Below are 25,487 nucleotides of genomic sequence, written 5' to 3'. Positions count from 1 at the left end.
GAAATTTGTCTACGGTATTCCTATCATTTAGTTTAAACAGTACTGCAAAAAAGTTTTCCTTACAGAATGCATTAAACATGATTTAGACCTTGTTCATGGAAAACCGTTTATAACTCTATTTCATGGTTGCAACTTGCTGAAAATTGTCCACAGTGTTCACATCATCTAGTTTAAACAGTACTGCAAAAAAAAACTTACAGAGTGCTTCGAACATGATTTAGACCTTGTTAATGGAAAACGGTTTATAACTGTATTTCATAGTTACAACTTGCTGACCATTGTCCACAGTGTTCCTATCATCTAGTTTGAACTTTACTGCAAAAACAATTACTTACAGAGTGCATCAAACATGATTTAGACCTTGTTTATGGAAAACTGTTTGTAACTGTATTCCATGGTTGCAACTTGCTGAAAATTGTCCACAGTGTTCCTATCATCTAGTTTAAGCATTACTGCAAACATTTTACATACAGAGAGCATCAAAGATAATTTGGATTTGTTTATGGAAAACTGTTTATAACTGTATTTCATGGTTGCAACTTGCTGAAAATTGTCCAGAGGAGTTCCATATCATCTAGTTTAAACAATACTGCAAAAAACGTTGTACTTACAGAGTGCATCAAACATGATTTAGACCCTGTTTATGAAAACGGTTTGTAACTGTATTTCATGGTTGCAACTTGCTGAAAATTGTCCACAGTGTTCCTATCTTGTAGTTTAAACATTACTGCAAACATTTTACTTACAGAGAGCATCAAACATGATTTTGACATGTTTATGGAAACTGTTTATAACTGTATTTCATGGTTGCAACTTGCTGAAAATTGTCCACAGTGTTCCTATCATCTAGTGTAAACTTTACTGCAAAAACAATTACTTACAGAGTGCATCAATCATGATTTAGACCCTGTTTATGGAAAACAGTTTGTAACTGTATTTCATGGTTGCAACTTGTTGAAAATTGTCTAAGGTGTTCCTATCATCTAGTTTAAACAGTACTGCAAAAAAGTTTTCCTTACAGAATGCATTAAACATGATTTAGACCTTGTTCATGGAAAACCGTTTATAACTGTATTTCATGGTTGCAACTTGCTGAAATTTGTCCACAGTGTTCCTATCATCTAGTTTAAGCTTTACTGCAAACATTTTACATACAGAGAGCATCAAAGATAATTTGACTTGTTTATGGAAACTTTTCATAACTGTATTTCATGGTTGAAACTTGCTGAAATTGTCCATAATGTTCCTATCTAGTTTAAACAGACATGCAATTTTTTTAACTTACATAGTGCATAAAACAAGATTTAGACTTGTTTATGGAAAACTGTTTGGCACTGTATTTCATGGTTGCAACTTGCTGAGAATTGTCCACAGTGTTCCTATCATCTAGTTTAAACATTACAGCAAACATTTTACTTACAGAGAGCATCAAACATAATTTAGACTTGTTTATGGGAAACTGGTTATAACTGTACTTCATGGTTGCAACTTGCTGAAATTTGTCCACGGTATTCCTATCATCTAGTTTAAACAGTACTGCAAAAAGGTTTTCCTTACAGAATGCATTAAACATGATTTAGACCTTGTTCATGGAAAACCGTTTATAACTGTATTTCATGGTTGCAACTTGCTGAAAATTGTCCACAGTGTTCCTATCTTGTAGTTTAAACATTACTGCAAACATTTTACTTACAGAGAGCATCAAACATGATTTTGACATGTTTATGGAAACTGTTTATAACTGTATTTCATGGTTGCAACTTGCTGAAAATTGTCCACAGTGTTCCTATCATCTAGTGTAAACTTTACTGCAAAAACAATTACTTACAGAGTGCATCAATCATGATTTAGACCCTGTTTATGGAAAACAGTTTGTAACTGTATTTCATGGTTGCAACTTGTTGAAAATTGTCTAAGGTGTTCCTATCATCTAGTTTAAACAGTACTGCAAAAAAGTTTTCCTTACAGAATGCATTAAACATGATTTAGACCTTGTTCATGGAAAACCGTTTATAACTCTATTTCATGGTTGCAACTTGCTGAAAATTGTCCACAGTGTTCACATCATCTAGTTTAAACAGTACTGCAAAAAAAAACTTACAGAGTGCTTCGAACATGATTTAGACCTTGTTAATGGAAAACGGTTTATAACTGTATTTCATAGTTACAACTTGCTGACCATTGTCCACAGTGTTCCTATCATCTAGTTTGAACTTTACTGCAAAAACAATTACTTACAGAGTGCATCAAACATGATTTAGACCTTGTTTATGGAAAACGGTTTATAACTGTATTTCATGGTTGCAACTTGCTGAAAATTGTCCAGAGGGGTTCCTCTCATCTAGTTTAAACAATACTGCAAAACAGTTTTGCTTACAGAGTGCATTAAAAATGTTTTAGACTTGTTTATGGAAAACTGTTTATAACTGTATTTCATGGTTGCAACTTGCCTAAAATTGTCCACAGTGTTCCTATCATCTAGTTTAAAGAGTACTATAAAACAATTTATTTACAGAGTGCATCGAACATGATTTAGACCTTGTTTATGGAAAACTGTTTGTAACTGTATTCCATGGTTGCAACTTGCTGAAAATTGTCCACAGTGTTCCTATCATCTAGTTTAAGCATTACTGCAAACATTTTACATACAGAGAGCATCAAAGATAATTTGGATTTGTTTATGGAAAACTGTTTATAACTGTATTTCATGGTTGCAACTTGCTGAAAATTGTCCAGAGGAGTTCCATATCATCTAGTTTAAACAATACTGCAAAAAACGTTGTACTTACAGAGTGCATCAAACATGATTTAGACCCTGTTTATGAAAACGGTTTGTAACTGTATTTCATGGTTGCAACTTGCTGAAAATTGTCCACAGTGTTCCTATCTTGTAGTTTAAACATTACTGCAAACATTTTACTTACAGAGAGCATCAAACATGATTTTGACATGTTTATGGAAACTGTTTATAACTGTATTTCATGGTTGCAACTTGCTGAAAATTGTCCACAGTGTTCCTATCATCTAGTGTAAACTTTACTGCAAAAACAATTACTTACAGAGTGCATCAATCATGATTTAGACCCTGTTTATTGAAAACAGTTTGTAACTGTATTTCATGGTTGCAACTTGTTGAAAATTGTCTAAGGTGTTCCTATCATCTAGTTTAAACAGTACTGCAAAAAAGTTTTCCTTACAGAATGCATTAAACATGATTTAGACCTTGTTCATGGAAAACCGTTTATAACTGTATTTCATGGTTGCAACTTGCTGAAAATTGTCCACAGTGTTCCTATCATCTAGTTTAAGCATTACTGCAAACATTTTACATACAGAGAGCATCAAAGATAATTTAGACTTGTTTATGGAAAACTGTTTATAACTGTATTTCATGGTTGCAACTTGCTGAAATTTGTCTACGGTATTCCTATCATTTAGTTTAAACAGTACTGCAAAAAAAATTTCCTTACAGAATGCATTAAACATGATTTAGACCTTGTTCATGGAAAACCGTTTATAACTCTATTTCATGGTTGCAACTTGCTGAAAATTGTCCACAGTGTTCACATCATCTAGTTTAAACAGTACTGCAAAAAAAAACTTACAGAGTGCTTCGAACATGATTTAGACCTTGTTAATGGAAAACGGTTTATAACTGTATTTCATAGTTACAACTTGCTGACCATTGTCCACAGTGTTCCTCTCATCTAGTTTAAACAATACTGCAAAAAGGTTTTGCTTACAGAGTGCATCAAACATGATTTAGACCTTGTTTATGGAAAACTGTTTATAACTGTATTTCATGGTTGCAACTTGCTGAAAATTGTCCACAGTATTCCTAGCATCTAGTTTAAACAGAACTGCAAAACAGTTTTGCTTACAGAGTGCATTAAAAATGTTTTAGACTTGTTTATGGAAAACTGTTTATAACTGTATTTCATGGTTGCAACTTGCCTAAAATTGTCCACAGTGTTCCTATCATCTAGTTTAAAGAGTACTATAAAACAATTTATTTACAGAGTGCATCGAACATGATTTAGACCCTGTTTATGAAAACGGTTTGTAACTGTATTTCATGGTTGCAACTTGCTGAAAATTGTCCACAGTGTTCCTATCATCTAGTTTAAGCATTACTGCAAACATTTTACATACAGAGAGCATCAAAGATAATTTGGATTTGTTTATGGAAAACTATTTATAACTGTATTTCATGGTTGCAACTTGCTGAAAATTGTCCAGAGGAGTTCCATATCATCTAGTTTAAACAATACTGCAAAAAACGTTGTACTTACAGAGTGCATCAACCATGATTTAGACCCTGTTTATGAAAACGGTTTATAACTGTATTTCATGGTTGCAACTTGAAGAAAATTTTCCCGAGGAGTTCCATATCATCTAGTTTAAACATTACAGCAAACATTTTACTTACAGAGAGCATCAACCATGATTTAGACCTTGTTTATGGAAAATGGTTCATAACTGTATTTCATGGTTGCAACTTGCTGAAAATTGTCCAGAGGGGTTCCTATCATCTAGTTTGAACAATACTGCAAAAAGGTTTTGCTTACAGAGTGCATCAAACATGATTTAGACCTTGTTTATGGAAAACTGTTTGTAACTGTATTTCATTGTTGCAACTTGCGGAAAAATGTCCACAGTGTTCCTATCATCTAGTTTAAACAGTACTGCAAACAATTTACTTACAGAGTGCATCGAACATGATGTAGACCTTGTTTATGGAAAACTGTTTGTAACTGTATTTCATGGTTGCAACTTGCTGAAAATTGTCCAGAGGAGTTCCATATCATCTAGTTTAAACAGTACTGCAAAAAACGTTGTGCTTACAGAGTGCATCAAACATGATTTAGACCCTGTTTATGAAAACGGTTTATAACTGTATTTCATGGTTGCAACTTTCTGAAAATTGGCAACAGTGTTCCTATCATCTAGTTTAAACATTACAGCAAACATTTTACTTACAGAGAGCATCAAACATAATTTAGACTTGTTTATGGAAAACGGTTTATAACTGTATTTCATAGTTGCAACTTGCTGAAAATTGTCCAGAGGGGTTCCTATCATCTAGTTTGAACAATACTGCAAAAAGGTTTTGCTTACAGAATGCATCAAACATGATTTAGACCTTGTTTATGGAAAACTGTTTGTAACTGTATTTCATTGTTGCAACTTGCTGAAAAATGCCCACAGTGTTCCTATCATCTTGTTTAAACAGTACTGCAAACAATTTACTTACAGAGTGCATCAAACATGATTTAGACCCTGTTTATGAAAACGGTTTATAACTGTATTTCATGGTTGCAACTTGAAGAAAATTGTCCAGAGGAGTTCCATATAATCTAGTTTAAACATTACAGCAAACATTTTACTTACAGATAGCATCAAACATGATTTAGACCTTGTTTATGGAAAACGGTTTATAACTGTATTTCATGGTTGCAACTTGCTGAAAATTGTCCAGAGGGGTTCCTATCAACTAGTTTGAACAATACTGCAAAAAGGTTTTGCCTGCAGAGTGCATCAAACATGATTTAGACCTTGTTTATGGAAAACTGTTTGTAACTGTATTTCATTGTTGCAACTTGCGGAAAAATGTCCACAGTGTTCCTATCATCTAGTTTAAACAGTACTGAAAAACAATTTACTTACAGAGTGCTTCGAACATGATGTAGACCTTGTTTATGGAAAACTGTTTGTAACCGTATTTCATGGTTGCAACTTGCTGAAATTTGTCCACAGTGTTCCTATCATCTAGTTTAAGCATTACTGCAAACATTTTACATACAGAGAGCATCAAGGATAATGTAGACTTGTTTATGGAAAACTGTTTATAACTGTATTTCATGGTTGCAACTTGTTGAAAATTATCCAAGGTGTTCCTATCTTCTAGGTTAAACAGTACTGCCAAAATTGTTACTTACAGAGTGTATCAAACATGATTTCGACCTTGTTTATGGAAAACTGTTTATAACTGTTTTTCATTTTTGCAACTTGCTGAAAATTGTCCACAATGGTCATATCATCTAGTTTAAACAGTACTGCAAAAAAAATACTTACAGAGTGCATCGAACATGATTTAGACCTTGTTTATGGAAACCTGTTTGTAACTGTATTTCATGGTTGCAACTTGCTGAAAATTGTCCAGAGGAGTTCCATATCCTCTAGTTTAAACAGTACTGCAAAAAACGTTGTGCTTACAGAGTGCATCAAACATGATTTAGACCCTGTTTATGAAAACGGTTTATAACTGTATTTCATGGTTGAAAATTCTGAAAATTGTCCAGAGGGGTTCCTATCAACTAGTTTGAACAATACTTCAAAAAGGTTTTGCCTGCAGAGTGCATCAAACATGATTTAGACCTTGTTTATGGAAAACTGTTTGTAACTGTATTTCATTGTTGCAACTTGCGGAAAAATGTCCAAAGTGTTCCTATCATCTAGTTTAAACAGTACTGAAAAACAATTTACTTACAGAGTGCATCGAACATGATGTAGACCTTGTTTATGGAAAACTGTTTTTAACCGTATTTCATGGTTGCAACTTGCTGAAATTTGTCCACAGTGTTCCTATCATCTAGTTTAAGCATTACTGCAAACATTTTACATACAGAGAGCATCAAAGATAATTTGACTTGTTTATGGAAACTTTTTATAACTGTATTTCATGGTTGCAACTTGTTGAAAATTATCCAAGGTGTTCCTATCTTCTAGGTTAAACAGTACTGCCAAAATTGTTACTTACAGTGTATCAAACATGATTTAGACCTTGTTTATGGAAAACTGTTTATAACTGTTTTTCATTGTTGCAACTTGCTGAAAATTGTCCACAATGGTCATATCATCTAGTTTAAACAGTACTGCAAAAAAAATACTTACAGAGTGCATCGAACATGATTTAGACCTTGTTTATGGAAACCTTTTTGTAACTGTATTTCATGGTTGCAACTTGCTGAAAATTGTCCAGAGGAGTTCCATATCATCTAGTTTAACCTGTTGGGGATGGGGGCGCTGTTTAGACTATTTATGCTAATTGGGTAATTTTTGAAACGGCTTCCCACAAAATCCTTGATCGTACAATATGCATATTATTATTATTATTGGATAGAAAACAGTCTATAGTTTCTATAGGAGTTGAAATTTTGTCTCTAAGTGGAACAGAGCCCATTCTACAGCAATTTCCCTGACATGGAGTCAGATTTGAGAAATGTTGGCCACTCTTCTGAAGTCATTTAAAAGGGCACTGTCGTTGCTATGACTATACGGACACTTCTTACGTCTTCCCCTGGATGCCTTTACGTGATGACGATTCCAACGGGGTCGATTGCGCGTTCACAAGCCCTACAAATGAAAAAACCCTGAAGCTAGTCATTCTTTGGGAGCTGCGTCATGAGCCTAGAGGACACCGGCGCGCACCTGTTCCAAGCGTTAGTTTAGCCTGTTATATTTCTCCGGTCATCTTTTCACTCGTTTTAGGAGTTAAAAACATCATGAGGTAGTTAATTTAAGGCGTTTTATAGCAATTTATATCCGTTTAGTGCGATTTTGGGACATTTATTTTTGCAACGATGTGAAAAGTTGGGCACGCTTTTCAGTTCATCCCGAACGCAGTTGACATTTCCACATGGCAAGAGGACAGCTTTCCACCAAAAGACGATTTCTCCCAAGAAAGGATCCTTTGCCCAAGATACTGATGGAAGAACAGCTCAAGGTAGGACATTTTTATTATGATAAATCGTGTTTCTGTCGAAACATTTTAGTGGCTTAGGACGCCATGTTTTTTGACGTAGCTTCGCTTGGCGCAAACTGTATTGAAAAGTAAGGATAAATTAAAAAATGTAATAACGCAATTGTATTAAGAATTAAATTGTCTATCAATCCCTGTCCACCCTATATTTTTTAGTCACGTTTATGAGTATTTATGTATAAGAGTAGATCACTGTCTAAGTGGCGCAAGGACATTTTCTGACCAGCTGAGCTACATTTCACATTGTCTAACCATGATTTTGGTGGCTAAATATAAACATTTTCGATCAAACTCTATATGGATTGTGTAATATGATGTTACAGGAGTGTCATCTGAAGAATTCTGAGAAGGTTAGTGAAAAAATTAATATATTTTTGGCGATGTTGACGTTATCGCCCACTTTGGCTAGAATCAATGCTGGGCTGCTATGTGCTATGTGCTATGCTAATATAACGATTTATTGTGTTTTCGCTGTAAGACACTTAGAAAATCTGAAATATTGTCTGTATTCACAGGATCTGTGTCTTTCGATTCGTGTATGCTGTGTATTTTTACGAAATGTTTGATGATTAGTAGTTAGGTAAACACGTTGCTCATTGTAATTATTCTAGTCCATTTGTGATGGTGGGTGCAATTGTAAACTATGCCATCTACCTGAAATATGCACTTTTTTCTAACAAAACCTATCCCATACCATAAATATGTTATCAGACTGTCATCTAATGAGTTTTTTTGTTGGTTAGGGGCTATAAATATCTTAGTTTAGCCGAATTGGTGATGGCTACTGGTGTTGGTGGACAAATAAAAGATGGTGGATTATGCTAATGTGTTTTTAGGTAATAGATGTACATCTTTACATATTGTGTCTTCCCTGTAAAACATTTTAAAAATCGGAAATGTTGACTGGATTCACAAGATCTGTGTCTTTCATTAGCTGTATTGGACTTTAATGTGTGAAAGTTAAATATTTTAAAAAAATATTTTTTTTGAATTTCGCGGCACTGGTTTTTCAGTGGGGGGGGGGGGGGTGTGCCGCTAGCGCCACGCTGATCCTAGACAGGTTAAACAATACTGCAAAAAACGTTGTACTTACAGAGTGCATCAAACATGATTTAGACCCTGTTTATGAAAACGGTTTATAACTGTATTTCATGGTTGCAACTTGAAGAAAATTTTCCCGAGGAGTTCCATATCATCTAGTTTAAACATTACAGCAAACATTTTACTTACAGAGAGCATCAACCATGATTTAGACCTTGTTTATGGAAAACGGTTTATAACTGTATTTCATGGTTGCAACTTGCTGAAAATTGTCCAGAGGGGTTCCTATCATCTAGTTTGAACAATACTGCAAAAAGGTTTTGCTTACAGAGTGCATCAAACATGATTTAGACCTTGTTTATGGAAAACTGTTTGTAACTGTATTTCATTGTTGCAACTTGCGGAAAAATGTCCACAGTGTTCCTATCATCTAGTTTAAACAGTACTGCAAACAATTTACTTACAGAGTGCATCGAACATGATGTAGACCTTGTTTATGGAAAACTGTTTTTAACCGTATTTCATGGTTGCAACTTGCTGAAAATTGTCCAGAGGAGTTCCATATCATCTAGTTTAAACAGTACTGCAAAAAACGTTGTGCTTACAGAGTGCATCAAACATGATTTAGACCCTGTTTATGAAAACGGTTTATAACTGTATTTCATGGTTGCAACTTTCTGAAAATTGTCAACAGTGTTCCTATCATCTAGTTTAAACATTACAGCAAACATTTTACTTACAGAGAGCATCAAACATGATTTAGACTTGTTTATGGAAAACTGTTTATAATTGTATTTCATGGTTGCAACTTGCTGAAAATTGTCCACAGTGTTCCTGTCATCTAGTTTAAACTTTACTGCAAAAACAATTACTTACAGAGTGCATCGAACATGATTTAGACCTTGTTTATGGAAAACTGTTTATAACTGTTTTTCATTGTTGCAACTTGCATAAAATTGTTCACAGTTTTCCTAACATCTAGCTTAAACAATACTTCAACAAGAAAAATACTTACAGAGTGCATAAAACATGATTTAGGCTTGTTTATGGAAACTGTTTATAACTATTTCATGGTTGCAACTTGCTGAAAATTGTCCACAGTGTTCCTATCATCTAGTCTAAACATTACTGCAAATGTTTTACTTAAAGAGAGCATCAAACATAATTTAGACTTGTTTATGGAAAACTGTTTATAACTGTATTTCATGGTTGCAACTTGCTGAAAATTGTCCACAGTATTCCTATCATCTAGTTTAAACAGTACTGCAAAAAAGTTTTGCTTACAGAGTGCATTAAACACAATTTAGACCTTGTTTATGGAAAACTGTTTAAAGCTGTATTTCATGGTTGCAACTTGCTGAAAATTATCCACAGTCTTTCTATCATCTAGTTTAAACAGTACTGTAAAACAATTTACTTACAGAGTGCATCGAACATGAGTTAGACCTTGTTTATGGAAAACTGTTTGTAACTGTATTTCATGTTTGCAACTTGCTGAAATTTGTCCATGTTATTCCTATCATCTAGTTTAAACAGTACTGCACAAGAGTTTTTCTTACAGAATTTATTAGACATGATTTAGACTTGTTTATGGAAAACTGTTTGTAACTGTATTTCATGGTTGCAACTTGCTGAAAATTGTCCACAGTGTTCCGATCATCTAGTTTAAAAAACACATGGTAGTGCATTTAGTAAAACTGCTGTAACGTAAGTTCCATACTGAATAAACCTTCTCCACATTTGACAAGCAGAGAAGTAGAGGGAAGTTTTAATCCAATATATTTTTGTCAAACTCTTTGGTTAAGTGGTCAAAATGATAGTTGTTTTGAATTTAATGAATCTGCTAACTTCTGACATTTTTTACCAAAGCCAGAAAAACAGGCGAAGGGTTACAAAAATAGCTCTAGTTACAGATTGGTAGACCCGATTTGAAATCCGACTTGTTGCTTGAAAAGCAGAAGAGTAGGGGTAGATTTTATATAGAGAACATTGTTTTCTGTAAAATGTTGGGAAAGGGGTCAAAACGGCAGTTGTTTGTGAAAGTTGTTTTGAATTTAATGAATCTGCTAACTTCTGACATTTTTTACCAAAGCCAGAAAAACAGGCGAAGGGTTACAAAAATAGCTCTAGTTACAGATTGGTAGACCCGATTTGAAATCCGACTTGTTGCTTGAAAAGCAGAAGAGTAGGGGTAGATTTTATATAGAAAACATTGTTTTCTGTAAAATGTTGGGAAAGGGGTCAAAACGGCAGTTGTTTGTGAAAGTTGTTTTGAATTTAATGAATCTGCTAACTTCTGACATTTTTTACCAAAGCGAGAAAAACAGGCGAAGGGTTACAAAATTAGCTCTAGTTACAGATTGGTAGACCCGATTTGAAATCCGACTTGTTGCTTGAAAAGCAGAAGAGTAGGGGTAGATTTTATATAGAAAACATTGTTTTCTGTAAAATGTTGGGAAAGGGGTCAAAACGGCAGTTGTTTGTGAAAGTTGTTTTGAATTTAATGAATCTGCTAACTTCTGACATTTTTTACCAAAGCCAGAAAAACAGGCGAAGGGTTACAAAAATAGCTCTAGTTACAGATTGGTAGACCCAATTTGAAATCTGACTTGTTGCTTGAAAAGCAGAAGAGTAGGGGTAGATTTTATATAGAAAACATTGTTTTCTGTAAAATGTTGGGAAAGGGGTCAAAACGGCAGTTGTTTGTGAAAGTTGTTTTGAATTTAATGAATCTGCTAACTTCTGACATTTTTTACCGAAGCCAGAAAAACAGGCGAAGCGTTACAAAATAGATCTAGTTACAGATTGGTAGACCCGATTTGAAATCCGACTTGTTGCTTGAAAAGCAGAAGAGTAGGGGTAGATTTTATATAGAAAACATTGTTTTCTGTAAAATGTTGGGAAAGGGGTCAAAACGGCAGTTGTTTGTGAAAGTTGTTTTGAATTTAATGAATCTGCTAACTTCTGACATTTTTTTACCAAAGCCAGAAAAACAGGCGAAGGGTTACAAAAATAGCTCTAGTTACAGATTGGTAGACCCGATTTGAAATCCGACTTGTTGCTTGAAAAGCAGAAGAGTAGGGGTAGATTTTATATAGAAAACATTGTTTTCTGTAAAATGTTGGGAAAGGGGTCAAAACGGCAGTTGTTTGTGAAAGTTGTTTTGAATTTAATGAATCTGCTAACTTCTGACATTTTTTACCGAAGCCAGAAAAACAGGCGAAGCGTTACAAAAATAGATCTAGTTACAGATTGGTAGACCCGATTTGAAATCCGACTTGTTGCTTGAAAAGCAGAAGAGTAGGGGTAGATTTTATATAGAAAACATTGTTTTCTGTAAAATGTTGGGAAAGGGGTCAAAACGGCAGTTGTTTGTGAAAGTTTAAAAACCACATGGTAGTGCATTTAGTAAAACTGCTGTAACGTAAGTTCCATACTGAATAAACCTTCTCCACATTTGACAAGCAGAGAAGTAGAGGGAAGTTTTAATCCAATATATTTTTGTCAAACTCTTTGGTTAAGTGGTCAAAATGATAGTTGTTTTGAATTTAATGAATCTGCTAACTTCTGACATTTTTTACCAAAGCCAGAAAAACAGGCGAAGGGTTACAAAAATAGCTCTAGTTACAGATTGGTAGACCCGATTTGAAATCCGACTTGTTGCTTGAAAAGCAGAAGAGTAGGGGTAGATTTTATATAGAAAACATTGTTTTCTGTAAAATGTTGGGAAAGGGGTCAAAACGGAAGTTGTTTGTGAAAGTTTAAAAACCACATGGTAGTGCATTTAGTAAAACTGCTGTAACGTAAGTTCCATACTGAATAAACCTTCTCCACATTTGACAAGCAGAGAAGTAGACGGAAGTTTTAATCCAATATATTTTAGTCAAACTCTTTGGTTAAGTGGTCAAAATGAGAGTTGTTTTGAATTTAATGAATCTGCTAACTTCTGACATTTTTTACCTAAGCCAGAAAAACAGGCGAAGGGTTACAAAAATAGCTCTAGTTACAGATTGGTAGACCCGATTTGAAATCTGACTTGTTGCTTGAAAAGCAGAAGAGTAGGGGTAGATTTTATATAGGTAAAATGTTGGGAAAGGGGTCAAAACGGCAGTTGTTTGTGAAAGTTGTTTTGAATTTAATGAATCTGCTAACTTCTGACATTTTTTACCGAAGCCAGAAAAACAGGCGAAGGGTTACAAAAATAGCTCTAGTTACAGATTGGTAGACCCGATTTGAAATCTGACTTGTTGCTTGAAAAGCAGAAGAGTAGGGGTAGATTTTATATAGAAAAATTGTTTTCTGTAAAATGTTGGGAAAGGGGTCAAAACGGCAGTTGTTTGTGAAAGTTGTTTTGAATTTAATGAATCTGCTAACTTCTGACATTTTTTAATGAAGCCAGAAAAACAGGCGAAGCGTTACAAAAATAGCTCTAGTTACAGATTGGTAGACCCGATTTGAAATCCGACTTGTTGCTTGAAAAGCAGAAGAGTAGGGGTAGATTTTATATAGAAAACATTGTTTTCTGTAAAATGTTGGGAAAGGGGTCAAAACGGCAGTTGTTTGTGAAAGTTGTTTTGAATTTAATGAATCTGCTAACTTCTGACATTTTTTACCGAAGCCATAAAATCAGGCGAAGGGTTACAAAAATAGCTCTAGTTACTGATTGGAAGACCCGATTTGAAATCCGACTTGTTGCTTGAAAAGCAGAAGAGTAGGGGTAGATTTTATATAGAAAACAATTCTGTAAAATGTTGGGAAAGGGGTCAAAACGGAAGTTGTTTGTGAAAGTTTAAAAACCACATGGTAGTGCATTTAGTAAAACTGCTGTAACGTAAGTTCCATACTGAATAAACCTTCTCCACATTTGACAAGCAGAGAAGTAGAGGGAAGTTTTAATCCAATATATTTGTCAAACTCTTTGGTTAAGTGGTCAAAATGATAGTTGTTTTGAATTTAATGAATCTGCTAACTTCTGACATTTTTTACCAAAGCCAGAAAAACAGGTGAAGGGTTACAAAAATAGCTCTAGTTACAGATTGGTAGACCCGATTTGAAATCCGACTTGTTGCTTGGAAAGCAGAAGAGTAGGGGTAGATTTTATATAGAAAACATTGTTTTCTGTAAAATGTTGGGAAAGGGGTCAAAACGGCAGTTGTTTGTGAAAGTTGTTTTGAATTTAATGAATCTGCTAACTTCTGACATTTTTTACCGAAGCCAGAAAAACAGGCGAAGCGTTACAAAAATAGCTCTAGTTACAGATTGGTAGACCCGATTTGAAATCCGACTTGTTGCTTGAAAAGCAGAAGAGTAGGGGTAGATTTTATGTAGAAAACATTGTTTTCTGTAAAATGTTGGGAAAGGGGTCAAAACGGCAGTTGTTTGTGAAAGTTGTTTTGAATTTAATGAATCTGCTAACTTCTGACATTTTTTTACCAAAGCCAGAAAAACAGGCGAAGGATTACAAAAATAGCTCTAGTTACAGATTGGTAGACCCGATTTGAAATCCGACTTGTTGCTTGAAAAGCAGAAGAGTAGGGGTAGATTTTATATAGAAAACAATTCTGTAAAATGTTGGGAAAGGGGTCAAAACGGAAGTTGTTTGTGAAAGTTTAAAAACCACATGGTAGTGCATTTAGTAAAACTGCTGTAACGTAAGTTCCATACTGAATAAACCTTCTCCACATTTGACAAGCAGAGAAGTAGAGGGAAGTTTTAATCCAATATATTTTTGTCAAACTCTTTGGTTAAGTGGTCAAAATGAGAGTTGTTTTGAATTTAATGAATCTGCTAACTTCTGACATTTTTTACCAAAGCCAGAAAAACAGGCGAAGGGTTACAAAAATAGCTCTAGTTACAGATTGGTAGACCCAATTTGAAATCCGACTTGTTGCTTGAAAAGCAGAAGAGTAGGGGTAGATTTTATATAGAAAAAGTAAAATGTTGGGAAAGGGGTCAAAACGGCAGTTGTTTGTGAAAGTTGTTTTGAATTTAATGAATCTGCTAACTTCTGACATTTTTTACCGAAGCCAGAAAAACAGGCGAAGCGTTACAAAAATAGCTCTAGTTACAGATTGGTAGACCCGATTTGAAATCCGACTTGTTGCTTGAAAAGCAGAAGAGTAGGGGTAGATTTTATGTAGAAAACATTGTTTTCTGTAAAATGTTGGGAAAGGGGTCAAAACGGCAGTTGTTTGTGAAAGTTGTTTTGAATTTAATGAATCTGCTAACTTCTGACATTTTTTTACCAAAGCCAGAAAAACAGGCGAAGGGTTACATAAATAGCTCTAGTTACAGATTGGTAGACCTGATTTGAAATTCGACTTGTTGCTTGAAAAGCAGAAGAGTAGGGGTAGATTTTATATAGAAAACATTGTTTTCTGTAAAATGTTGGGAAAGGGGTCAAAACGGCAGTTGTTTGTGAAAGTTGTTTTGAATTTAATGAATCTGCTAACTTCTGACATTTTTTACCGAAGCCAGAAAAACAGGCGAAGCGTTACAAAAATAGCTCTAGTTACAGATTGGTAGACCCGATTTGAAATCCGACTTGTTGCTTGAAAAGCAGAAGAGTAGGGGTAGATTTTATATAGAAAACAATTCTGTAAAATGTTGGGAAAGGGGTCAAAACGGAAGTTGTTTGTGAAAGTTTAAAAACCACATGGTAGTGCATTTAGTAAAACTGCTGTAACGTAAGTTCCATACTGAATAAATCTTCTCCACATTTGACAAGCAGAGAAGTAGAGGGAAGTTTTAATCCAATATATTTTTGTCAAACTCTTTGGTTAAGTGGTCAAAATGAGAGTTGTTTTGAATTTAATGAATCTGCTAACTTCTGACATTTTTTACCAAAGCCAGAAAAACAGGCGAAGGGTTACAAAAATAGCTCTAGTTACAGATTGGTAGACCCGATTTGAAATCCGACTTGTTGCTTGAAAAGCAGAAGAGTAGGGGTAGATTTTATATAGAAAAAGTAAAATGTTGGGAAAGGGGTCAAAACGGCAGTTGTTTGTGAAAGTTGTTTTGAATTTAATGAATCTGCTAACTTCTGACATTTTTTACCGAAGCCAGAAAAACAGGCGAAGCGTTACAAAAATAGCTCTAGTTACAGATTGGTAGACCCGATTTGAAATCCGACTTGTTGCTTGAAAAGCAGAAGAGTAGGGGTAGATTTTATGTAGAAAACATTGTTTTCTGTAAAATGTTGGGAAAGGGGTCAAAACGGCAGTTGTTTGTGAAAGTTGTTTTGAATTTAATGAATCTGCTAACTTCTGACATTTTTTTACCAAAGCCAGAAAAACAGGCGAAGGGTTACATAAATAGCTCTAGTTACAGATTGGTAGACCTGATTTGAAATCCGACTTGTTGCTTGAAAAGCAGAAGAGTAGGGGTAGATTTTATATAGAAAACATTGTTTTCTGTAAAATGTTGGGAAAGGGGTCAAAACGGCAGTTGTTTGTGAAAGTTGTTTTGAATTTAATGAATCTGCTAACTTCTGACATTTTTTACCGAAGCCAGAAAAACAGGCGAAGCGTTACAAAAATAGCTCTAGTTACAGATTGGTAGACCCGATTTGAAATCCGACTTGTTGCTTGAAAAGCAGAAGAGTAGGGGTAGATTTTATATAGAAAACAATTCTGTAAAATGTTGGGAAAGGGGTCAAAACGGAAGTTGTTTGTGAAAGTTTAAAAACCACATGGTAGTGCATTTAGTAAAACTGCTGTAACGTAAGTTCCATACTGAATAAATCTTCTCCACATTTGACAAGCAGAGAAGTAGAGGGAAGTTTTAATCCAATATATTTTTGTCAAACTCTTTGGTTAAGTGGTCAAAATGAGAGTTGTTTTGAATTTAATGAATCTGCTAACTTCTGACATTTTTTACCAAAGCCAGAAAAACAGGCGAAGGGTTACAAAAATAGCTCTAGTTACAGATTGGTAGACCCGATTTGAAATCTGACTTGTTGCTTGAAAAGCAGAAGAGTAGGGGTAGATTTTATATAGAAAACATTGTTTTCTGTAAAATGTTGGGAAAGGTGTCAAAACGGCAGTTGTTTGTGAAAGTTGTTTTGAATTTAATGAATCTGCTAACTTCTGACATTTTTTACCGAAGCCAGAAAAACAGGCGAAGGGTTACAAAAATAGCTCTAGTTACAGATTGGTAGACCCGATTTGAAATCCGACTTGTTGCTTGAAAAGCAGAAGAGTAGGGGTAGATTTTATATAGAAAAAGTAAAATGTTGGGAAAGGGGTCAAAACGGCAGTTGTTTGTGAAAGTTGTTTTGAATTTAATGAATCTGCTAACTTCTGACATTTTTTACCGAAGCCAGAAAAACAGGCGAAGGGTTACAAAAATAGCTCTAGTTACAGATTGGTAGACCCGATTTGAAATCTGACTTGTTGCTTGAAAAGCAGAAGAGTAGGGGTAGATCTTATATAGAAAACATTGTTTTCTGTAAAATGTTGGGAAAGGGGTCAAAACGGCAGTTGTTTGTGAAAGTTGTTTTGAATTTAATGAATCTGCTAACTTCTGACATTTTTTACCGAAGCCAGAAAAACAGGCGAAGCGTTACAAAAATAGCTCTAGTTACAGATTGGTAGACCCGATTTGAAATCCGACTTGTTGCTTGAAAAGCAGAAGAGTAGGGGTAGATTTTATGTAGAAAACATTGTTTTCTGTAAAATGTTGGGAAAGGGGTCAAAACGGCAGTTGTTTGTGAAAGTTGTTTTGAATTTAATGAATCTGCTAACTTCTGACATTTTTTACCGAAGCCAGAAAAACAGGCGAAGCGTTACAAAAATAGCTCTAGTTACAGATTGGTAGACCCGATTTGAAATCCGACTTGTTGCTTGAAAAGCAGAAGAGTAGGGGTAGATTTTATGTAGAAAACATTGTTTTCTGTAAAATGTTGGGAAAGGGGTCAAAACGGCAGTTGTTTGTGAAAGTTGTTTTGAATTTAATGAATCTGCTAACTTCTGACATTTTTTTACCAAAGCCAGAAAAACAGGCGAAGGGTTACATAAATAGCTCTAGTTACAGATTGGTAGACCTGATTTGAAATCCGACTTGTTGCTTGAAAAGCAGAAGAGTAGGGGTAGATTTTATATAGAAAACATTGTTTTCTGTAAAATGTTGGGAAAGGGGTCAAAACGGCAGTTGTTTGTGAAAGTTGTTTTGAATTTAATGAATCTGCTAACTTCTGACATTTTTTACCGAAGCCAGAAAAACAGGCGAAGCGTTACAAAAATAGCTCTAGTTACAGATTGGTAGACCCGATTTGAAATCCGACTTGTTGCTTGAAAAGCAGAAGAGTAGGGGTAGATTTTATATAGAAAACAATTCTGTAAAATGTTGGGAAAGGGGTAAAAACGGAAGTTGTTTGTGAAAGTTTAAAAACCACATGGTAGTGCATTTAGTAAAACTGCTGTAACGTAAGTTCCATACTGAATAAACCTTCTCCACATTTGACAAGCAGAGAAGTAGAGGGAAGTTTTAATCCAATATATTTTTGTCAAACTCTTTGGTTAAGTGGTCAAAATGAGAGTTGTTTTGAATTTAATGAATCTGCTAACTTCTGACATTTTTTACCAAAGCCAGAAAAACAGGCGAAGGGTTACAAAAATAGCTCTAGTTACAGATTGGTAGTCCCGATTTGAAATCTGACTTGTTGCTTGAAAAGCAGAAGAGTAGGGGTAGATTTTATATAGAAAACATTGTTTTCTGTAAAATGTTGGGAAAGGTGTCAAAACGGCAGTTGTTTGTGAAAGTTGTTTTGAATTTAATGAATCTGCTAACTTCTGACATTTTTTACCGAAGCCAGAAAAACAGGCGAAGGGTTACAAAAATAGCTCTAGTTACAGATTGGTAGACCCGATTTGAAATCCGACTTGTTGCTTGAAAAGCAGAAGAGTAGGGGTAGATTTTATATAGAAAAAGTAAAATGTTGGGAAAGGGGTCAAAACGGCAGTTGTTTGTGAAAGTTGTTTTGAATTTAATGAATCTGCTAACTTCTGACATTTTTTACCGAAGCCAGAAAAACAGGCGAAGCGTTACAAAAATAGCTCTAGTTACAGATTGGTAGACCCGATTTGAAATCCGACTTGTTGCTTGAAAAGCAGAAGAGTAGGGGTAGATTTTATATAGAAAACAATTCTGTAAAATGTTGGGAAAGGGGTCAAAACGGAAGTTGTTTGTGAAAGTTTAAAAACCACATGGTAGTGCATTTAGTAAAACTGCTGTAACGTAAGTTCCATACTGAATAAACCTTCTCCACATTTGACAAGCAGAGAAGTAGAGGGAAGTTTTAATCCAATATATTTTTGTCAAACTCTTTGGTTAAGTGGTCAAAATGAGAGTTTTTTTGAATTTAATGAATCTGCTAACTTCTGACATTTTTTACCAAAGCCAGAAAAACAGGCGAAGGGTTACAAAAATAGCTCTAGTTACAGATTGGTAGACCCGATTTGAAATCCGACTTGTTGCTTGGAAAGCAGAAGAGTAGGGGTAGATTTTATATAGAAAACATTGTTTTCTGTAAAATGTTGGGAAAGGGGTCAAAACGGCAGTTGTTTGTGAAAGTTGTTTTGAATTTAATGAATCTGCTAACTTCTGACATTTTTTACCGAAGCCAGAAAAACAGGCGAAGCGTTACAAAAATAGCTCTAGTTACAGATTGGTAGACCCGATTTGAAATCCGACTTGTTGCTTGAAAAGCAGAAGAGTAGGGGTAGATTTTATATAGAAAACAATTCTGTAAAATGTTGGGAAAGGGGTCAAAACGGAAGTTGTTTGTGAAAGTTTAAAAACCACATGGTAGTGCATTTAGTAAAACTGCTGTAACGTAAGTTCCATACTGAATAAACCTTCTCCACATTTGACAAGCAGAGAAGTAGAGGGAAGTTTTAATCCAATATATTTTTGTCAAACTCTTTGGTTAAGTGGTCAAAATGATAGTTGTTTTGAATTTAATGAATCTGCTAACTTCTGACATTTTTTACCAAAGCCAGAAAAACAGGCGAAGGGTTACAAAAACAGCTCTAGTTACAGATTGGTAGACCCGATTTGAAATCTGACTTTTTGCTTGAAAAGCAGAAGAGTAGGGGTAGATTTTATATAGAAAACATTGTTTTCTGTAAAATGTTGGGAAAGGGGTCAAAACGGCAGTTGTTTGTGAAAGTTGTTTTGAATTTATTGAATCTGCTAACTTCTGACATTTTTTACCGAAGCCAGAAAAACAGGCGAAGGGTTACAAAAATAGCTCTAGTTACAGATTGGTAGACCCGATTTGAAATCCGACTTGTTGCTTGAAAAGCAGAAGAGTAGGGGTAGATTTTATATAGAAAAAGTAAAATGTTGGGAAAGGGGTCAAAACGGCAGTTGTTTGTGAAAGTTGTTTTGAATTTAATGAATCTGCTAACTTCTGACATTTTTTACCGAAGCCAGAAAAACAGGCGAAGGGTTACAAAAATAGCTCTAGTTACAGATTGGTAGACCCGATTTGAAATCTGACTTGTTGCTTGAAAAGCAGAAGAGTAGGGGTAGATTTTATATAGAAAACATTGTTTTCTGTAAAATGTTGGGAAAGGTGTCAAAACGGCAGTTGTTTGTGAAAGTTGTTTTGAATTTAATGAATCTGCTAACTTCTGACATTTTTTACCGAAGCCAGAAAAACAGGCGAAGGGTTACAAAAATAGCTCTAGTTACAGATTGGTAGACCCGATTTGAAATCCGACTTGTTGCTTGAAAAGCAGAAGAGTAGGGGTAGATTTTATATAGAAAAAGTAAAATGTTGGGAAAGGGGTCAAAACGGCAGTTGTTTGTGTAAGTTGTTTTGAATTTAATGAATCTGCTAACTTCTGACATTTTTTACCGAAGCCAGAAAAACAGGAGAAGCGTTACAAAAAAAGCTCTAGTTACAGATTGGTAGACCCGATTTGAAATCCGACTTGTTGCTTGAAAAGCAGAAGAGTAGGGGTAGATTTTATATAGAAAACATTGTTTTCTGTAAAATGTTGGGAAAGGGGTCAAAACGGCAGTTGTTTGTGAAAGTTGTTTTGAATTTAATGAATCTGCTAACTTCTGACATTTTTTACCGAAGCCAGAAAAACAGGCGAAGGGTTACAAAAATAGCTCTAGTTACAGATTGGTAGACCCGATTTGAAATCCGACTTGTTGCTTGAAAAGCAGAAGAGTAGGGGTAGATTTTATATAGAAAACATTGTTTTCTGTAAAATGTTGGGAAAGGGGTCAAAACGGCAGTTGTTTGTGAAAGTTGTTTTGAATTTAATGAATCTGCTAACTTCTGACATTTTTTAATGAAGCCAGAAAAACAGGCGAAGCGTTACAAAAATAGCTCTAGTTACAGATTGGTAGACCCGATTTGAAATCCGACTTGTTGCTTGAAAAGCAGAAGAGTAGGGGTAGATTTTATATAGAAAACATTGTTTTCTGTAAAATGTTGGGAAAGGGGTCAAAACGGCAGTTGTTTGTGAAAGTTGTTTTGAATTTAATGAATCTGCTAACTTCTGACATTTTTTAATGAAGCCAGAAAAACAGGCGAAGCGTTACAAAAATAGCTCTAGTTACAGATTGGTAGACCCGATTTGAAATCCGACTTGTTGCTTGAAAAGCAGAAGAGTAGGGGTAGATTTTATATAGAAAACATTGTTTTCTGTAAAATGTTGGGAAAGGGGTCAAAACGGCAGTTGTTTGTGAAAGTTGTTTTGAATTTAAATGAATCTGCTAACTTATGACATTTTTTACCGAAGCCATAAAATCAGGCGAAGGGTTACAAAAATAGCTCTAGTTACACATTGGAAGACCCGATTTGAAATCCGACTTGTTGCTTGAAAAGCAGAAGAGTAGGGGTAGATTTTATATAGAAAACAATTCTGTAAAATGTTGGGAAAGGGGTCAAAACGGAAGTTGTTTGTGAAAGTTTAAAAACCACATGGTAGTGCATTTAGTAAAACTGCTGTAACGTAAGTTCCATACTGAATAAACCTTCTCCATATTTGACAAGCAGAGAAGTAGAGGGAAGTTTTAATCCAATATATTTTTGTCAAACTCTTTGGTTAAGTGGTCAAAATGAGAGTTGTTTTGAATTTAATGAATCTGCTAACTTCTGACATTTTTTACCAAAGCCAGAAAAACAGGCGAAGGGTTACAAAAATAGCTCTAGTTACAGATTGGTAGACCCGATTTGAAATCCGACTTGTTGCTTGGAAAGCAGAAGAGTAGGGGTAGATTTTATATAGAAAACATTGTTTTCTGTAAAATGTTGGGAAAGGGGTCAAAACGGCAGTTGTTTGTGAAAGTTGTTTTGAATTTAATGAATCTGCTAACTTCTGACATTTTTTACCGAAGCCAGAAAAACAGGCGAAGGGTTACAAAAATAGCTCTAGTTACAGATTGGTAGACCCGATTTGAAATCCGACTTGTTGCTTGAAAAGCAGAAGAGTAGGGGTAGATTTTATATAGAAAACACTGTAAAATGTTGGGAAAGGGGTCAAAACGGCAGTTGTTTGTGAAAGTTGTTTTGAATTTAATGAATCTGCTAACTTCTGACATTTTTTACCGAAGCCAGAAAAACAGGCGAAGCGTTACAAAAATAGCTCTAGTTACAGATTGGTAGACCCGATTTGAATTCCGACTTGTTGCTTGAAAAGCAGAAGAGTAGGGGTAGATTTTATATAGAAAACATTGTTTTCTGTAAAATGTTGGGAAAGGGGTCAAAACGGCAGTTGTTTGTGAAAGTTGTTTTGAATTTAATGAATCTGCTAACTTATGACATTTTTTACCGAAGCCATAAAATCAGGCGAAGGGTTACAAAAATAGCTCTAGTTACACATTGGAAGACCCGATTTGAAATCCGACTTGTTGCTTGAAAAGCAGAAGAGTAGGGGTAGATTTTATATAGAAAACAATTCTGTAAAATGTTGGGAAAGGGGTCAAAACGGAAGTTGTTTGTGAAAGTTTAAAAACCACATGGTAGTGCATTTAGTAAAACTGCTGTAACGTAAGTTCCATACTGAATAAACCTTCTCCACATTTGACAAGCAGAGAAGTAGAGGGAAGTTTTAATCCAATATATTTTTGTCAAACTCTTTGGTTAAGTGGTCAAAATGAGAGTTGTTTTGAATTTAATGAATCTGCTAACTTCTGACATTTTTTACCGAAGCCAGAAAAACAGGCGAAGGGTTACAAAAATAGCTCTAGTTACAGATTGGTAGACCCGATTTGAAATCCGACTTGTTGCTTGAAAAGCAGAAGAGTAGGGGTAGATTTTATATAGAAAACACTGTAAAATGTTGGGAAAGGGGTCAAAACGGCAGTTGTTTGTGAAAGTTGTTTTGAATTTAATGAATCTGCTAACTTCTGACATTTTTTACCGAAGCCAGAAAAACAGGCGAAGCGTTACAAAAATAGCTCTAGTTACAGATTGGTAGACCCGATTTGAAATCCGACTTGTTGCTTGAAAAGCAGAAGAGTAGGGGTAGATTTTATATAGAAAACATTGTTTACTGTAAAATGTTGGGAAAGGGGTCAAAACGGCAGTTGTTTGTGAAAGTTGTTTTGAATTTAATGAATCTGCTAACTTCTGACATTTTTTACCGAAGCCAGAAAAACAGGCGAAGGGTTACAAAAATAGCTCTAGTTACAGATTGGTAGCCCCGATTTGAAATCCGACTTGTTGCTTGAAACGCAGAAGAGTAGGGGTAGATTTTATATAGAAAACATTTCTGTAAAATGTTGGGAAAGGGGTCAAAACGGAAGTTGTTTGTGAAAGTTTAAAAACCACATGGTAGTGCATTTAGTAAAACTGCTGTAACGTAAGTTCCATACTGAATAAACCTTCTCCACATTTGACAAGCAGAGAAGTAGAGGGAAGTTTTAATCCAATATATTTTTGTCAAACTTTGGTTAAGTGGTCAAAATGAGAGTTGTTTTGAATTTAATGAATCTGCTAACTTCTGACATTTTTTACCAATGCCAGAAAAACAGGCGAAGGGTTACAAAAATAGCTCTAGTTACAGATTGGTAGACCCGATTTGAAATCCGACTTGTTGCTTGAAAAGCAGAAGAGTAGGGGTAGATTTTATATAGAAAACATTGTTTTCTGTAAAATGTTGGGAAAGGGGTCAAAACGGCAGTTGTTTGTGAAAGTTGTTTTGAATTTAATGAATCTGCTAACTTCTGACATTTTTTACCGAAGCCAGAAAAACAGGCGAAGGGTTACAAAAATAGCTCTAGTTACAGATTGGTAGACCCGATTTGAAATCTGACTTGTTGCTTGAAAAGCAGAAGAGTAGGGGTAGATTTTATATAGAAAACATTGTTTTCTGTAAAATGTTGGGAAAGGTGTCAAAACGGCAGTTGTTTGTGAAAGTTGTTTTGAATTTAATGAATCTGCTAACTTCTGACATTTTTTACCGAAGCCAGAAAAACAGGCGAAGGGTTACAAAAATAGCTCTAGTTACAGATTGGTAGACCCGATTTGAAATCCGACTTGTTGCTTGAAAAGCAGAAGAGTAGGGGTAGATTTTATATAGAAAAAGTAAAATGTTGGGAAAGGGGTCAAAACGGCAGTTGTTTGTGTAAGTTGTTTTGAATTTAATGAATCTGCTAACTTCTGACATTTTTTACCGAAGCCAGAAAAACAGGCGAAGCGTTACAAAAAAAGCTCTAGTTACAGATTGGTAGACCCGATTTGAAATCCGACTTGTTGCTTGAAAAGCAGAAGAGTAGGGGTAGATTTTATATAGAAAACATTGTTTTCTGTAAAATGTTGGGAAAGGGGTCAAAACGGCAGTTGTTTGTGAAAGTTGTTTTGAATTTAATGAATCTGCTAACTTCTGACATTTTTTACCGAAGCCAGAAAAACAGGCGAAGGGTTACAAAAATAGCTCTAGTTACAGATTGGTAGACCCGATTTGAAATCCGACTTGTTGCTTGAAAAGCAGAAGAGTAGGGGTAGATTTTATATAGAAAACATTGTTTTCTGTAAAATGTTGGGAAAGGGGTCAAAACGGCAGTTGTTTGTGAAAGTTGTTTTGAATTTAATGAATCTGCTAACTTCTGACATTTTTTAATGAAGCCAGAAAAACAGGCGAAGCGTTACAAAAATAGCTCTAGTTACAGATTGGTAGACCCGATTTGAAATCCGACTTGTTGCTTGAAAAGCAGAAGAGTAGGGGTAGATTTTATATAGAAAACATTGTTTTCTGTAAAATGTTGGGAAAGGGGTCAAAACGGCAGTTGTTTGTGAAAGTTGTTTTGAATTTAATGAATCTGCTAACTTCTGACATTTTTTAATGAAGCCAGAAAAACAGGCGAAGCGTTACAAAAATAGCTCTAGTTACAGATTGGTAGACCCGATTTGAAATCCGACTTGTTGCTTGAAAAGCAGAAGAGTAGGGGTAGATTTTATATAGAAAACATTGTTTTCTGTAAAATGTTGGGAAAGGGGTCAAAACGGCAGTTGTTTGTGAAAGTTGTTTTGAATTTAAATGAATCTGCTAACTTATGACATTTTTTACCGAAGCCATAAAATCAGGCGAAGGGTTACAAAAATAGCTCTAGTTACACATTGGAAGACCCGATTTGAAATCCGACTTGTTGCTTGAAAAGCAGAAGAGTAGGGGTAGATTTTATATAGAAAACAATTCTGTAAAATGTTGGGAAAGGGGTC

The sequence above is a fragment of the Salvelinus fontinalis genome, chromosome 28 (genome assembly GCF_029448725.1).
Source record: "Salvelinus fontinalis isolate EN_2023a chromosome 28, ASM2944872v1, whole genome shotgun sequence".
Classification (NCBI taxonomy): Eukaryota; Metazoa; Chordata; class Actinopteri; order Salmoniformes; family Salmonidae; genus Salvelinus; species Salvelinus fontinalis.
The sequence above is the reverse complement of the archived record's forward strand: the minus strand, read 5'-3'. Positions refer to the sequence as shown.